Source organism: Equus quagga, chromosome 12 (assembly GCF_021613505.1).
Source record: "Equus quagga isolate Etosha38 chromosome 12, UCLA_HA_Equagga_1.0, whole genome shotgun sequence".
Taxonomy (NCBI): domain Eukaryota; kingdom Metazoa; phylum Chordata; class Mammalia; order Perissodactyla; family Equidae; genus Equus; species Equus quagga.
In genome coordinates, this window is record NC_060278.1 from 26,285,285 (window position 1) to 26,296,710 (window position 11,426).

An 11,426-nucleotide genomic window follows, 5' to 3' on the forward strand; every position below is an offset into this window, starting at 1 on the left:
GTGATTTTCCATAGTGGCCGGCGCAGGCAGACCAGTGAGCATGGACAACGGAAAAAAACAAAGTCAACTCAGGCTCCCTGTTGAGAGGATCTCCTCCACATCTGAAAAAGAGATGTATGCTTTCCTCTTCCACCAAGGGCAGGATAAAAAGAGGTTTTGATGTAACAAAGAGGCTGCGAAGTCACAGACATGTGCTTGCACTCACTCTGTTATTTCCTAGCTGTGTGGTGTTAGGCAGAAAACAACCTTTTTGATTCTTAATTTCAACATCTGTTTTTAAGAAGATGCAATTAAAGGATGTACGTGAAAAAACCTGATGCCTGGCACACTGAAGCTGTTCAGAATATATTAGTTTACTTCTACTCACGTGAATGAAGCCATATAGAATAATTCACTTCACGCATCAGTGGATCATGAGAATTGGCCAACATGTTTTTAATGTTTTATTAAGGAAGGTTTTGAAGATGCATAAAAACAGAATAGTACACGGAGTCCTCAGATACCCATCGCTGAGTTTCAACAGCTATCATCTCCTGACTAATCTTGCTTCATTTACACTCTCTCCGCTTCCCTCTTCCAAATTATTTTGGAAGCAAATGACGCCAGACATCATATCATTTGATCCATAAATATTTCAGCATATCTCTAAAAATAATTCTTTATAAAATAATTGTAAAACCTTTATTATATCTTTAAAACTACCGTAATTCCTTCACATCATCAAAAATCCAATTGGTGGGGCTGGCCCGGTGGTATAGTGGTTAAGTTTGTGCACTATGCTTAGGGGCCCAGGGTTCGCCGGTTCAGATCCCAGATGCGGACCTACACGCCACTCATCAAGCCACACTGTGCTGTATCCCAAATACAAAATAGAGGAAGACTGGCACAGATATTAGCTCACCAACAATCTTCCTCAAGCAAAAAGAGGAAGATTGGCAACAGATGTTAGCTTAGGCACAATCTTCCTCACCAAAAGAAAAAAAAACATCCAATTGGTGATCAAATTTCTAAGTTTCTCATAAATGTCATAAATGTATTAGGGTTTCTTTTTTTACGATTTGTTTGTGTTCAAATAAGTTTGTCACATTGTGGTTGAGGATCCGTGTCCTAAAATCTCTCTGTAGATTCTATACCCCATCTTCCCTCACCATATTTTGTTGAGGAAGTTAGGCGGTTTGCCCTGTAGGGTTTCCCATGGTCTATATTTTCCTGGTGTCTTCCCATATGTCTTTAACTTGTCCCTCTGTTCTCTGTGCATCTTGTGAACGGGTGGTTTGGTTTTGACAAGACCACTTCACAAAGGTGGTTGACCAACATTTTTAAAATGATGTTTATAAAATGATTTTCTAGGAGATTCCAGAAAAATGAAAGATTTATGTTGATCAGGAACATAAAGACATAGTCGTGGCCAGATGTCCAGTGGTGATTAAATGACACAGCTGACTCTCGTGGGTAAGTGTTAACAGACGAACTTACAACACAGTTAGTAGGAAGTATAGAGCTGAGTCTAATTGTAGGCAGCAAATTTTTTTAAAAAGGTGATCATACCTGTCGGACCTGTTTTTATTACCTAAATAAATTAAAGAAGTATAAATTACCTTCGCTGATCTTTTCTTAATTGCAATGAGGTTTATTCACAGGTGCTTTCTTTTCTGAAAGTTTTGGGGGGGGGGGCGGTGTGAAGGATGTTGAGAAGGCTGGATGTGAAGTCAGTGGGATCCAAAGCAAACAGTGACGCCGTCTCCTCAGGGGCTTTTCCACCAAGAAGCTAGTGAAGGATTTCGTCACCTGTCAGGCTGCGGCACCAGACTGTGGACCCGCAGATTCCCAATCTGGGTTATGCGAACTTCCGTCATGACCAAGGTGGTACAAGTATGTAATTGTGATGGGAGGGAGGGAGGAAGGGAGGGAGGATGAAAGGAAGGAAGGAAAGTAGGAGGCACGGAAGGAAGCTGTTTTAAGCCAGTCTATTCTCAGGGCATTGAAATTATCATTTGTCTAGGGCGACCCTTGGTAGCCATCTACACCCTGGCTATATTAGTCAGGATTCTCCAGAAAACAGAACCAATAGGATGTACATATAAAAAGAGATTCACCATAAAGAATTGCCTCGTGTAATTATGGAGGCTGGCAAGTCCAAAATCTAGAGGGTGGGCAGGGAGGCTGGGGGGCCCAGGAGAGCCGATGTTCCCAGTTGAAGTCTGCTAGCCATCTGCCGTAGAACCAGGAAGAGTGGATGGTGCAGAGGTAGTCTGCTGGAGAATTCCCTCATGCTCCAAGGAGGTCATTTCTTTTCTTAATAATCAGGCCCTCGACTGATTAGATGAGGCCCACCCACATTATGCGGTACAATCTGCTTTACTCTGAATCCACCGATTTAAATGTCAATCTCATCCACGAACACCCTCACAGACATGCCCAGAGTAATGTTTGCCCAAATATCTGGGCACGCAGTGGCCCAGCCACGTTGACACATAAAATGAACCATCACTCTGAGGAGCTGAGAACGTTGCCCTGCTTCCTGCCTGTGACCCCCCCAGCTTAGTTACCCACATCCTGTTGGAAGAGCCTCATGAGAAAACTGTGAGTGTGTCCCCATGTGTGGCCAGTCCCTGAGACCTGCTCCGCTTTGCGGGGCCTAGACAGGGCCTTCCTGTGGAAAGTCCTGAAAAATAATTATTACACCCCTGACATCATCGCCCCTGGCCTGGCCCGCAAAGCCACAGAGAAGCTGCGGGAACAGTCCATTTTCAGCTGTCTACAGGACTTGACACCCCCAAAGACACTCCCAGTGGAAAGAACCAAAATGCTAGGCTGATTCAACAAGTGGTTTTAAGTGTCCCTCTGAGACATGAGACAAAGCCACAGCCAGCTCATCTGCTGAGTTTCTGCTTTGGGGGATGCACGGGGCCCGGGGACAGGAGACAAAGCCCAGGGCATGCTCAGGGTAGGGAGTCTACCAAAAAACTGGGACCTCCCCCAAAGGGCAGATCACCAGAATAAGAGGAATGAGAAATTGACCCAATACATACCTGAAAAAAAGGGCACAGAACTTGCTTATCTTGATCTTGGCACTGTGTCGAGAGGGGGAAAAAAAAATAATCTGCCCTTAGAAGTTATTAACAGAAACCAGATTTCAGGCAGATTTTGAATTCACGTTACCTGTGTGCTCTGAAAAGACTCATTTGGATCTTTAATTTAAAGCGGTCAGGGTTGGTAGCACTCCCGGGCAGCTGGCAGAAGCAGACGTTCTCTAGACAGATACACTTCAGCCCAGGCCTCCAAGAAACCCACAGGTAGAGTCACCAGGAAAAGCAGCAGCCCACAATAAAAGGACCTCCGAACACAGAAGAGAGCAGATCAGAGCATCTGAAAGGAAGCGAAGAGCCACAGAGAGCAGAATCAGGCTGGCTGGGACTTCCTAGACGCTGGAATTATCTGCTACAGAGTATTTTTTTAAAATTGTTTCCTATCCTTCAAGAAATTAATGAGAAGCTTGATAGCAAGAACAAGGAACAAGACATTATAAGGGATGACCAAGCATATTTGAAAAGGGACGAGTTTCATACATGTAAGAATACATGACAATTTAAATTAAACGTTTTGAGAGATTAAAGAGCGTGTTAGATACAATCGATCTAACTGTAGCAGCGTCCTGGAGAGAATTACTTACTGGAACAGAGGCCTGAAGGATGACGCAGGATGCAGCCCAGAGTAGGCTAAGCCGTGGGGATGCATGGACCAGACTGAAATGCACAGTGTCTCAAACATAACACAGCTTTACTTTTTGTTTAGTAAACTGATTGAAGTAAGTGCTCATTGTCCGTGAGCATGAGGTAGTTCAGGGACCCAGGATCCTGCCATCTTGTGGTTCTGTCCTCCTCTGGACTTTCCTTTTCATTCGAGTCCAGCCAGCAGCGAATGGAAAACAGGGCATGGCCGTGCACCTGGGTCACTTCACTCTGCTCCCCGCGCACGGGCAAGGACTCACTGTAACCGCTTACTTCTCATTTTCCTGATTTCTTTTCTTGTAATTAAGAGTAAATAAACGCTATTTCAGTGTTTACGGAAGTCATGAGCTTTTTGTGCTGAACCCATCTATGTGATATTTAACTTAATAAAACTTTTAATATTAAACCTTCATTGCATTCTTTAATACTAAACTATCATTGCATGGAGCAATAATGCAATGTGGTCCCATCTAATCATATTTTTATTAGAATTTTCACTTCTCTATTTATAAAGGAAACCAGCCTAGACTTTTATCTCTTTTTTCTTCTTCTTTTTTGTATTAGGTTTCTGCTAGCTTTGTAAATGAGTCAACACAATATATAACATATTTATTACTCTTATAAGACTATAGCAGTCCATAAATCCTTAAAGATGTTAAGCTGGTTTAAAAAAAAAAAAAAAAGATAATGAGTAAATAGTCGTTAAAAACCAAATATTTGTGCTTTCCAAGGCCATTCTTATGCTTGATTTTGACAACATGTGCTGGCCCAGTCATCAGGAGGACTGATTGCAATCTCAGCCCTGTCCTACTGTTACCTGCGGCGTGTCCCAATGTCACATCACCTTGAGCTTCCTTTTTACCCATGAAGAAAGTACTGGCATGTAGGATATCCAAAAGCCCTTCCAGCCACCCTAGGTTTTTTCTGAGTTCCACAGATGACTTCTCCAGTTCAGAAGCCAAGAAAGGACCACTTTAAAACCAAGATTCTTCTTTTTTTTTTTTTTTTGCTTTGGCTTCCTACCCGAAGGGAAGACAGGTATGGGAAAAGACTAAGTATGTCAGCTTTGTACAAATAATAAAACTAGCACTCTTCTCTATTCCTCTCCCATGAGGAAGTAGAGAAAGCACAATGACAATCCAGTCGCTAAACTGCGTCATGAGGAACTTCCGAGGTTGGTCAGCCGTTAACCACTTAGGGCAGATAGCAAAGCAAGTGACCCTCAGCCCAGCTCTTGGCGCTGGAATCAGGAGGTCTCTCATTTCCTGCAGCTTCATCATAACAGAAGGAGTGATTTGAAGTGTGGCTCGCCTTATCAAGATGGAGTGATGTGATAAGTCAGAACTCTATTTCCTCTGCGGCCTACCCCCATGACACAGCAATTCCCGGGTGAGACCTTGGAGCTGAGCTGCTCTTTAAGGCAGACTCATTGTCCTGCTGAGTCAGGTTATCACTCACAGTCACATAAGCAGTGCTTTTCAAAAAAAAAAGAATAAAAGACAGCTTTCTGTAATCTCCTTGTTATCACGTTAAGTGAACTATCTGAAACCCCAGATTAGCAGAATTCCGTTTAAACAAGAATTCTTCAACAAGAATTCCTCACTTTAAGAAATGAGGTGCTTCCCTAGTACGTTTAAAAGAAGTCAATTTTTCCCCCAAATTTTGATCAACACTCAATATTTTTTCAGGATGTATCTCAAACAATCAAAGAGTATGCGTGGACCATTCCCTACAAATAAAGGTGAAGGAAAATAATCTTTGTCAAGTCCCTTAAACATCCAGGAACCGTGCCAGATGCCTCACTCACGTGCTGGGAATAAATCTTAGTCTCGTAATCTAGGCATCTATGAATCATCACATTACTTTATTTTCTTAAATCAAAGTCAACTCCAAGTCACTAAGATGGTGAAGAGTCAAATTGTGGTGCTTCCTCCTGTTCAACATCTTCTCCAAGTTTATAAAAAGGCGCACAGAAGAAAACATTCATCTGTTCACACCCACATGGCCCACTGAAGTCTGGCAGCCTGTGGCTTCCTCGCCAAGCTCAGGCAGAGGAATCTGCAGCAAGATGCTAGCTTCAAGCTGCTGGGGTCCAGCCTCCATGGTACACCACATAGCCATTCCCCTCAGTGGCCTCCCCACCTTTCTGGATGTTGCCAGAGAGAGAAGTCCAGGGCCCCCCATTCATGAGATCCACAGATTCCTGTCCCTTTCCAAATCCTGAGTAATTATCCTTCTCTCAAAGGCAACAGCTTCTCTCTACTGCCTATGGCGTAATCCCCTCAAGAAGCCAAGGCTTCTAAAACTCAAATCCAGGAAGGAATCTGAAAGGAATCCAGAACTCAAATCCAGAAAGGACTATGAAAGGAGTCCAGAACTCGAATCAGGAAGAAATCAGATCCAATTGTACACAACTCCTGACTTCTACCCTTCATCACAAGACTGACTTTGCTGAAGCGCAGGCTTCTGGGTGGTGGTGAACAATAAAACAGCATGAAAAGTTGCTTTGAGATGAGATGCTTAGTTTCCTTTTAGTTTCAGAGCTGTTCTGGCCCCAGGAGAGTATATGGGCTGCTTTCTGGAGATGCCAGATTTGACATTTCAAGGTAGCCTATGCTGATAAGCGTTTCACACCTACAGAGAAAGAGAGCTTCATGGGAACATTGAGCAAGATTTCACTGGAAAACTGATCTTGAGCTGAGCTCCCCATGGCTCCAGAATCTACTACTTATTCAATAAATACAAATATTATTGATCACCACTTATGTGCCAGGCACTATGTCAAATGACAGAGAAAGTAAGGCGAGTAAGACACAGTGTCTTGAGGACAAAGGCAGAGAGATCCATCATGTAGTTTGTACACAGTGAGAGAGGCATCAAGGGATGTATGACAAGTTTAAGGAATCAATTCTGCTCTGGATGAGCTTACAGCCCATCTGAAGAGATAAGGCACACAAACAACTAGGGAGCCATTTGTGCCAAACCATGGATATTAACTCGGACTACAACAGGAATTCTGAAAAAGTAGAGCATTTTTAAGGTGATCCTAATAGTCAGCCTCAGTGAGACTTGAATTGGGTTTTACATTGCTCTCTCTTCCTAAAAAAGTTTTAGTGCCCATTATGAGCAGGCCCTGTGCTAGGCTCTGGGAGTACGAACATAAAAAGTCAAAATTCATGCCTGAGGATGCTCAGCAAAGAGCGAAGGAGGAAGCCAAGGAAACAGACCTCTCAAACAGTGTGGTAGTGCTGCAATCCAAGCCTTTTCAGGGTTGGTGGGATTGTAAAATGGTGCAGATGCTGTGGAAAACAGTATGGAGGTCCTTCCGTTTGATCCAATAATCCCGCTCCTGGGTGTATATCCAAAAGAATTGAAAATAGGATCTGGAAGAGATGGTTGCACCCCTATGTTCATTGCAGCATTATTCACAATAGCCAAGAGGTGGAAGCAACTCAAGTGCCCATCAAGGGAGGAATGGATAAGATGTGGGATGTCATATAGGCATATAATGGAATATTATTCAGCCTTAAAAAAGAAGGAAATCCTGTCATATGCCATGACATAGATGAACCTGGAGGACATCATGCTGAGTGAAATAAGCCAGTCACAAAAAGACAAATGTTACATGATTCCGCTTATATGAGGTATCTAGAGTAGACAAATTCACAGAAACAGGAAATCAAAAGGAAGTCTCCAGGGGCTGGGGGGAGGGGAAAAGGGGAAGTTGGTACAGTTTAATGGGTAGAGTTCCAGTCTCCCGGATGCAAAAGTTCTGGAGATGTGCTGTGCAAGAGTGTGCACAGATAGTCGTACTGTGCTATACATTTAAAATTGAGAGGGTAGGGGCTGGCCCCGTGGCTGAGTGGTTAAGTTCGCACGCTCCACTTAGGCAGCCCAGGGTTTCACCGGTTCAGATCCTGAGTGTGGACATGGCACTGCTCATCAAGTCATGCTGAGACGGCGTCCCACATAGCACAACCAGAAGGACCTACAACTGGAATGTACAACTCTGTAGTGGGGGGCTTTGGGGAGAAGAAGAAAAAAATAGCAATAGATGTTAGCTCAGGTGCCAAGCTTTAAAATAAATAAATAATAAAAAATGAAATTAAGAGGGTAAATTTATGTTATATGCTTTTTACCACAATTTAAAAAAAAAAAAAAAACAATTTTCAGGCTTTCACCTTGCCTGGGATTGGGGGAGTTTTCAGAAAGGAGGTGCTGTCTCTGCCGAGCTCTATAGAAAGGGTAGAAGCTAGCCAGAGAAATAACGTGGGGGAAGGGGTTCTAAGCCAAGGAAACACCCCTAGCTGGTAACATTGGGCAAATTCTTGAGAAGCCAAGTTTGAGCAATTCCTATTTAAGGAGCAAAGTAGTGAAATCAAAGAGAAGAGAACTTGAGGTCAGTAACTTATTATCCCTTATCTGCCCTTACAGATGGGAATATATCCAAAAGAATTGACAGATATCCACAGTATGCCCCTGTGAAAGACCAACGCCCGGGAGGGGCTCAAGTTCACTTCAATTGCTGTACGTGACCCATCTCCACGGAAGCACATTAGCACCGTGAGGTGACCCAAAGCATACCAGCTAATCTTTGTCCTGCTATGGAAATGCCACCTTCTGTGGTCAGATGACTCATGCCTGCCTATAAATCCTGGTGGGGGCAGAGGCAGAGGGAGCATGGTATAGACACCAGCCTCTGAGTCAAGACAAGCAAGAGCAAGGACTGGTTCATTATTAGCAGCAACACAGCCATCATTGAAAGAAGCACGGGCCCTTCCTGACAATTACAGGCAGAATGCCTCCCTATAGGATTGTTCAACTCATGTGTCTCCCCCAGTGGTGTGAGCCATTAATGCTCGGCTAAGCACAGTACTAGCAAAACCATCGTTTTCAGTCCTACAAAAGAGAGCGCTAGGCAAAAACAAAATTTGAAAGTCATGTGTGTGAAGCTAAGGATGAGTCAATAGATACAATTTGGGTTCTTTCACTTTATCAGAGAAAGAAATGAAATCAGTCTGCATTCGCATGAGTTTTGGGCTATATGGTAAATACAGAAATGGAAGAGACACGGCCTCAAGGAGCTTAGATTCAGGCAGAGGAAATAAGACATTATACAGATTATCAGAACGACGGTTGGTACAGCACAATAAGCTCTTCAGAACGATCAGCATCACTCACAGTCACCAAATGCTGGGATCTTTTTGGCACCAACGGATTTGGGAAGCCTTCAAGGATCATGTGCTTTGGGGTGTACTGCCGAGATCCCTCTGAAAGGTCACCGAAGTCATTCAGGACCATTCACAACTGGAATGCGCCTGAGCAGCCACCTGACATAGAGAATGCCCATGAGGATGAAGAATGCACCAAACAATGAAGAAATAGATGATGGCCTCTTCATTCTCCCACATCCTTTTTCAAGCCAGCTTCCATGGGCACCACCCAAGGACATTCTGTAACCGTTACCATGGAAGGAACAGCACCAAGCTTGTCGAGCCGAAACACAGACATGGGTTTGGCTCTGCATATGACCAGATGTCTCCAGGCTGAGTAACAGCATGTACCCCTACCTTTTCTTTTAGCTTTTACTCAGACTAATTTATAAGATAAACAGACTGCTGGCCAAGAAGTCTCCTTCTTTTTGTCCTGATAAGTTCCTTAACTAAATAGAACATAGTGACTTATGGTACCAGACCAATTATTAACAGCCAGTTCAATTGGAAAACTCAATTTCTATGTCTGTTCCTCCACATTCTTGACAGATGAACAGACTGATGCCCCTAGAAATTTGTCAGCAGAGGGAAAAGAGACTGGTCTTTTTTTTTTTTTTTTCCTGATTTTTTTTCTCCCCAAATCCCTCCAGCACATAGTAGTGTATTTTTAGTTGTAGGTCCTTCTAGTTGTGGCCAGACTGGTCTTTAGAAACACTTGTGACTCAGGTGTTAACCAAAAATGGGGGTGCGTGGAGTAAAGCTTGAAATACCCTCAGACGTGAAGGAGGACCCCTCTGTGATACGGTGAGAAGAAAAGGTATTCTCCTCCCCCTTCACACAGCCTCCAACGTGCCATCATCGAGGCACTATTCACCCACACCACGAGCCTCCTGCTCAAATGCAAACCTCTGAGACAAGTGCCCACGTGTGCTAGAAACAGGTCTGCTTGCGCTCCATCCTCCATGCCACACAAATGAAGTCTTTTCATCTTTTACCTACTCTCTCAGACATCATCCCTGTGTCCTAGCTTGGGGACAAGTGGCATATTCCAATTTCTCCCAGGACCTGTACAAAATAATTTCTCCCATGAAAGCCTCTTCCTTTATACATATCAACCACTGCAAAGGCACAGCAGACAGGGGGCCACTGGGCCACTGTTCCAGTGCTCACTCAAACTTTGAATCTCAGTCTATGCTCTGCAGGGACACACAGGGATGTCCTCAGGTAACCAAAAATCCACCACCCAATTATGCCCAGGGAAGTCTGATCGGTGATCAGAGACCCAGATTCCATGTCAAGATTCTGTTTCTGTCTTCCCTACACCTTTGTCACATACAGGTGAGGTCCATTCTTTAAATGTCCCTTTGCCTCAGGTTCCTATAAACTAGATCTGGGAGACCACTGTATGAATTGAATAGCTGCCAGGGAATTTTCAACAATACCCATAGAGATCAGTCTATGTGGGTACAAATCTCAGTCCACAAACTAAGATGTACTAAAAAGACGCCAACTTCTGGTTTCTGATCCAACATGTAAAGAGAGCTTGGAAGTTGTCACTACCATCCTCACAACAAGAAAAAAAGCTGAGAAAACTGAAGATCAACAACTCTTGTTAGATCCATTAGAGAATGGAGGTTGCAAGGCAAACAGCTTCTCCCCAAAACTGGAGAGACAGGCAAATGCAAATAGTTACAGCTTACCCAGAGCAGAAACCCACAGCCGGAGTGAGTATCCATAGGAACACCTTAAGCTGTAATTGAATACTTGCTGGAGGCTCAGTCTGAGCAAGCTTGAGCATTAAAAACTCTAAGGGGACCCAGTCTCAGGGGGAATCCTCAGACTTTGGTGTGTTTTATCTCCAAGAATCCTGCCAGGTTCTCTCTGTGAAGAGCAGAGAAAATTCCCTGCTTGCTTCCAGCAGGAGGAAGGGAAGACATGCTGTTATTGTTAATAAGCCCCACCCTCAGGAGGAACTATTTGTCACAGTCTGACCAACTGGGGCTTTACCAAACCTAACTGACATGGGGGAAGAGAAATATCAGATAACTGAGGCTCACTAAAAGACTGGGACTTCATAAAAGGACTGAGGAACCCTTCCTCTCCCCGACACCTCACCAGCACATCAATGGGGCTCCTGTGCAATAACAGAGGATTACAGCCAAAAACACCTGCAAGCCTCAGACCCTATTCAATGAGTTTCTAGGAAAATCTAAGACAGGAGAGGAGACAGACAAGAACATTAGAGGAAATTTTAGCCTGTGCCCCCACAGCTACAACAAACAGTAAACACAGCACAACTCCTAGCCTGATAGACATAAAACTCACACCAAAGACCTATCTACCTCAGTCCCTTTCACCTGACACATCATATCCGACTTGCAACAAAAAATTACAAGGCAGGATAAAAGGCAAAAAACACAGTCTGAAGAGACAAAGAAAGCATCAGAACCAGACTCAGATACAACAGATATTTTGGAATTAT

The 11,426-nt window shown here is 43.8% G+C and overlaps 1 long non-coding RNA gene across 1 annotated transcript; it reads right to left on the reverse strand.

Moving 5' to 3' along the window:
- Nucleotides 1–1,372: 1,372 nt before the first annotated feature.
- On the reverse strand, nucleotides 1,373–3,360 carry LOC124248325 (uncharacterized). Its single transcript, XR_006890977.1, has 3 exons — nucleotides 3,163–3,360; nucleotides 3,033–3,074; nucleotides 1,373–1,768 (listed from the first exon to the last, which is right to left on the reverse strand). It is a non-coding gene; the product is annotated as an uncharacterized LOC124248325 (long non-coding RNA).
- Nucleotides 3,361–11,426: the final 8,066 nt, after the last annotated feature.